Genomic DNA, 6,000 nt, shown 5'->3' on the forward strand with positions numbered 1-6,000 from the left:
TGTATATCATCTGCAAATAACAATAGCTATTGTTTGTTTTCCTAAGACCTTATATCACTTTCATATGGGCCAGGACCTTCAGTACTGTGAAAACAAGGGATGGTATAAAGATCTTTGTCTCTTCTGATCTTAAATGTAATACGTTATAGTTTCTGTATTATTTGCCACAGGTTTGGGGGACATAAAGTTTAATCAAATTAAGAAAATCCCTTTCTTTTTTTAGCATCTGTTCATCTTTTATTTCCCATAGTAATCGCACTCATTTTTTTTAATTTAAATTTATTTATTTTAATTGGAGGCTAATTACTTTACAATATTGTATTAGTTTTGCCATACATCAACAAGAATCCGCCACGGGTGTACACGTGTTCCCAGTCCTGAACCCCCCTCCCACCTTCCTCCCCATAGCATCCCTCTGGGTTATCCCAGTGCACCAGCCCCAAGCATCCTGTACCCTGGATTGAACCTACACTGGCGATTCGTATTTCTTATATGATATTATACATGTTTCAATGCCATTCTCCCAAATCATCCCACACTCTCCCTCTCCCTCTCCCACAGAGTCCAAAAGACTGTTCTATATATCTGTGTCTCTTTTGCTGTCTCACATACATTTTTTTAAAAATATTTACTTTATGTTTGAGTATAGCCGATTAACAATGTTGTGACAGTTTCAGGTGGACAGTAAAGGGACTCGGCCATACATATACATGTATCCATTCTCCCCCAAACTCCCCTTCCATCTAGGTGGCTGCATAACACTGAGCAGAGTTCCCTGTGCTGGACAGTAGGTCCTTGTTGGTTGTCCATTTTCAACATAGGAGTGTGTACACATTGATCCCAAACACCCCAACTATCTCTTCCCCCTTCATTTCCCCTGGGAGCCATGACTTTGCCCTCTAATTCTGTGAGTCTGTTTCTGTTTTGTAAATAAGTTCATTTGTATCAAGGAAATTCCTTTCTATTCTACTCCTTTTTCAATGCCATACTGCTCAGCTCATTTATTTTTAAATCTTTCATTTCTCATATTATCACGTTATTGTTATCAGAGTGCACGGTCTGCTAGATATTGATCCTACAGAGTTTTCTCAAAGACACCACAGTAGTTGCTCTAGTCCTGCATCCACAACCGTGGTGTTTGGGAGGAAATGTCAAGGTTTTAACTCTAAAAAATGACTTCCAATTAAGGACTCATTGATGGCTGATTGTGTCCAATGCTAATCTGAAATTGAGGGAGATTCATGGGGTGTATATAAAGCCATCTCCCCTCAGTCAAGAAGCATAAACTTTCTCTGGTGTCATGACTGAAGCATTGACAAAATGGCAAATTTTAGTTCACAACACAACTGAGACATTTGGAGCCATTTAGATTTTAAAGGAAAAGTTCATAAACCATAACGTAACAGGAAGGAGAAAGGTTACATGTACTTGAATGAAGCCTTAAGGGTATGGAAAGATTGTATACAGGAGAAGGGGAATAATAGAGGCTGAAGAACTCAGGCAATGATTGCTGTTTTTCAGTTGCTCAGTCGTGTCTGACTCTTTGCAACTCCATGGACTGCAGCATGCCAGGCCTCCCTGGCCATCACCAACTCCCGGAGCTTACTCAAACTCATGTCCATTGAGTCGGTGATGCCATCCAACCATCTCAGCCTCTGTCGTCCCCGTCTCCTCCCACTTTCAGTCTTTCCCAGCACCAGGGTCTTTTCCAATGAGTCAGTTCCTCCCATCAGATGGCCAAAGTATTGGAGTTTCAGCTTCATCTTCAGTCCTTCCAATGAAGATTCAGGACTGACTTCCTTTAGGATGGACTTGTTGGATCTCCTTGCAGTCCAAGAGACTCTCAAGAGTCTTCTCCAACACAATAGTTCAAAAGCATCAATTCTTCAGTGCTCAGCTTTCTTTATAGTACAATTCTCACATCCATACATGACCACTGGAAAAACCATAGCCTTGACTAGACGGACCTTTGTCAGTGAAGTAATGTCTCTCCTTTCTAATATGCGATCTAGGTTGGTCGTAGTTTTTCTTCCAAGGAGCAAGTATCTTTTAATTTCATGGCTGCAGTCACCATCTGCAGTGATTTTGGAGCCCAAGAAAATAAAGTCTGTCACTGTTTCCATTGTTTCCCCATCTATTTGCCATGAAGTGATGGGACAGGATGACAATGATTAGTATCTGGTATAAGGAAGGGATCTGACTAGAGCAGAAAATAGTTGGAAAAGTATGAAATAAGGTCAGATAAGCTTGGGGAGGCCAGAAAATGAAAAGTCTTAAAACTCAGCAGAGCAACTTAGTTTTAAAATGGTAAACACAAGAAGTATTTGATGGATTAATAAAATGGAGTGCTTTAAAATTACAATTTTCTAATTCTATTAGAAATATATATGCTCCCTTTATAGCATGGATCCACTCAATAGATATTACTGAAATCAGGTACTGATGGAGTAGATGTGTACTCTAAGATTCAGTTGAAGTGTTCTGTTTAGACCATAGACCAGACCTTCCCAAGAGCTATTTATGTTTGTTCTTTCTATTGGCTTGTTCACTTGTTGATTGGTTTGTTTCAAGTTTTAATTTAGCATGCCCATGTACAATAAATTGCTTATATCTCACTCAAGGATTTTTGATTTGGCCATGTGTTTTACAACATAGAACTTTCCATTTCTGCTGACCAGAAAATAAACTTATTCATTAACCGCATCTTTGACTAAACTCTGGCTAAATTTTCCTAAACAGAACAGCTTATTAATCTGACTGGTAGGTTAGCTGGCTGGAGTTATGGGTTCAGTTATGCTCCCCCAAATTCATATGTTGCAGTCCTAACCTCCCATACCTTAGAATGAGAACTTATTTGGAAAAAAAAGAGCCACTGAGGATATAATTAGTTAAGATGAGGTCATACTGGAACAGAATCCATCCATAATCCATTACGACTACTGTACTTTAAAAGGGGCGAATTTGGAGACAGACATGTGCAGGGAGAAGGCTGTGTGAACATGAAGCAGAAATAAGGGTGATGCCTTCATAGACCAAGGAACGCCAAAGACTGCCATGAAACTAGCAGAAAACTAGGAGGGGGGTATGGAGGAAACTTTGTCACAGCCTCAGAGGAAACCAACCTTGCTGACACCTTGATCTTAGACTTCTCGCCTTCATAACTGTGAGACAAATTTCTATTGTTTCTGCCAAGCAGTTTGTGGTACTTTGTTACAGCACCCCCAGCAAACTCATACAGTTGGTTCATAGATGTGCACTCCCTTGGTTCTATCAGAAGGGCAGGAGTGAATCAGAACAGTAAAGTAGCAACACAAGGGAGGAGAAGTGACAGTCTGGCTCCTTTGTGGGTCCTTGTAGAATTAGCTCCTGAAGTGATTCGTGTTAGAGTTTTTCACTTATTTTTTGACCATGCCACACAGCACATGGGATCTTAGTTCCCCAACCAGTGGTTGAAGACATGTCCCCTGCACTGGAAGTGCCAAGTCCTAACCACTGGACTGCCAGGGAAATACCAAAGAGATTCATGTTAGAATTTTAGTTGAAAAGTTCAAAATGTCTGGATAGGACAATGTATCCTGGAGAACATGTTTTCTTCTCAACTCAGAGATAGAGATAATAGTTGAGATATAGTAGAGATAATAGTTGAAGAGAGTGATAATAGTAGAAGTTTTTCAGAAGAGAAACAAGGTATCTCCCAAAAGTAGGGTGCTTTCAAGTGTCCTGTTGTTCATGCAGCCAGCCCTAATACTCCACAGCTGAAGGACAAGGCCTTGAGCTGAAAAGAGGATGCTAGTGAAAAGGCTAGCTACCCAGGAATCAAACATCCTTAGCATCTGATAGAATTCCCAAATACGTGGAAGGCAGGCTTGGAAAGGAGTCACACTAGTAAAACAAAGGGGATGAGTCATTTTCAACTTGGTTCATGGCATATGGGTTTGGGGCATTTGACTCGACTAAGCCAGTCAGCAGTGAGCACTTGGAATCTTGGTAAGAGTTTCAGTGAAGCAGGAGCAGTTAAGAGGTTTTCAAAGATGTGGAGCAGAGTCCAGGGGCATCATGACAAGTGTCTTATTTGGGAAGATACCAAGGGTGGCTACCTACACGAACCAGTATGGTGAGGTGACTCTGCCTTGATCTTATCTTCCCAACTTCCCTGGTTTTGCCAGTTTGCCAAGCCTGCCTCTATACTTCCCATTGCTGGACTTCTCACTGGCAGTACAGAGGTTAAAAATCCACCTGCCAATGCAGGGAACATGGGTTCAATCCCTAGTCCGAAAAGATCCCACGTGCCACAGGGCAACTAAGCCTGTGTGCCACAACTGCTAAGTCCAGGCTCGAGAGCCTGTGAGCCACGAGAGAAGCCACCACAATGAGACGCCCATGCACCACAATGAAGAGTAGCCCCCCGCCCCCCACCTTGCTGCAACTAAAGAAAGTCCATGCACAGCAAGGAAGACCCAACACAGCCCAAAATACATAAATAAAAATTAAAGCAAAAAATAAATATAATTCCCATTGTTCATTGCTGCTTTGGTATGTGTGGCTGGAAACCAGAACACTGACTGGTAGAGTCGCTCATCTGTTCTGCCCGTGTGGGCCCCCAGCACTAGTGACCTTAAGTTTCTTCAGCCTCTGGGAACTCAGAGAGCTGTATCCCACTGCTATGCTCTCTCAGCACCTTGTGCGTGTCTCTAATGCCACCCATTACCCTCCATCTGCTTTTCTGCCTGCCCAGACTGATCCTGGGCTCTTTCAAAATTAAGAAAGGGACTTCCCTGGTGGTCCAGTGGCTAAGAACCCAAAGTCCCAATGCAGGGGAGTTAGGTTTGATTCCTGGTCAGGGAACTAGAACCCACATGGCCCAACTAAAAATCCTGCATGCCACAACCAAGACCAGCTAAATAAAATAATTAATTAAAAAAATAAGAGATCAGTAAAATTAGAGATACCAAGGGAACACTTCATGCAAAGATGGGCTCGATAAAGGACAGAAATGGTCTGGACCTAACAGAAGCAGAAGATATTAAGAAGAGGTGGCAAGAATACACAGAAGAACTGTACAAAAAAGATCTTCACGACCCAGATAATCATGATGATGTGATCACTAATCTAGAGCCAGACATCTTGGAATGTGAAGTCAAGTGGGCCTTAGAAAGCATCACTATGAACAAAGCTAGTGGAGGTGGTGGAATTCCAGTTGAGCTGTTTCAAATCCTGAAAGATGATGCTGTGAAAGTGCTGCACTCAATATACCATCAAGTTTAGAAAACTCAGCAGTGGCCACAGGACTAGTAAAGGTCAGTTTTCATTCCAATTCCAAAGAAAGGCAATGCCAAAGAATGCTCAAACTACTGCACAATTGCACTCATCCCACATGCTAGTAAAGTAATGCTCAAAATTCTCCAAGCCAGACTTCAGCAATATGTGAACCGTGAACTCCCTGATGTTCAAGCTTATTTTAGAAAAGGCAGAGGAACCAGAGAGCAAATTGCCAACATCTGCTGGATCATGGAAAAAGCAAGAGAGTTCCAGAAAAACATCTATTTCTGCTTTATTGACTATTCCAAAGCCTTTGACTGTGTGGATCACAAGAAACTGGAAAATTCTGAAAGAGATGGGAATACCAGACCACCTAACCTGCCTCTTGAGAAATCTGTATGCAGGTCAAGAAGCAACAGTTAGAACTAGACATGGAACAACGGACTGGTTCCAAATCAGAAAAGGAGTACGTCAAGGCTGTATATTGTTGCCCTGCTTATTTAACTTCTATGCAGAGTACATCATGAGAAACGCTGGACTGGAAGAAACACAAGCTGGAATCAAGATTGCTAGGAGAAATATCAATCACCTCAGATATGCAGATGATGTCACCCTTATGGCAGAAAGTGAAGAGGAGCTAAAAGCCTCTTGATGAAAGTGAAAGAGGAGAGCGAAAAAGTTGACTTAAAGCTCAACATTCAGAAAACAAAGATCATGGCATCTGGTCCCATCACTTTATGG

The sequence above is a fragment of the Ovis aries genome, chromosome 2 (assembly GCF_016772045.2).
Source record: "Ovis aries strain OAR_USU_Benz2616 breed Rambouillet chromosome 2, ARS-UI_Ramb_v3.0, whole genome shotgun sequence".
Taxonomy (NCBI): Eukaryota; Metazoa; Chordata; class Mammalia; order Artiodactyla; family Bovidae; genus Ovis; species Ovis aries.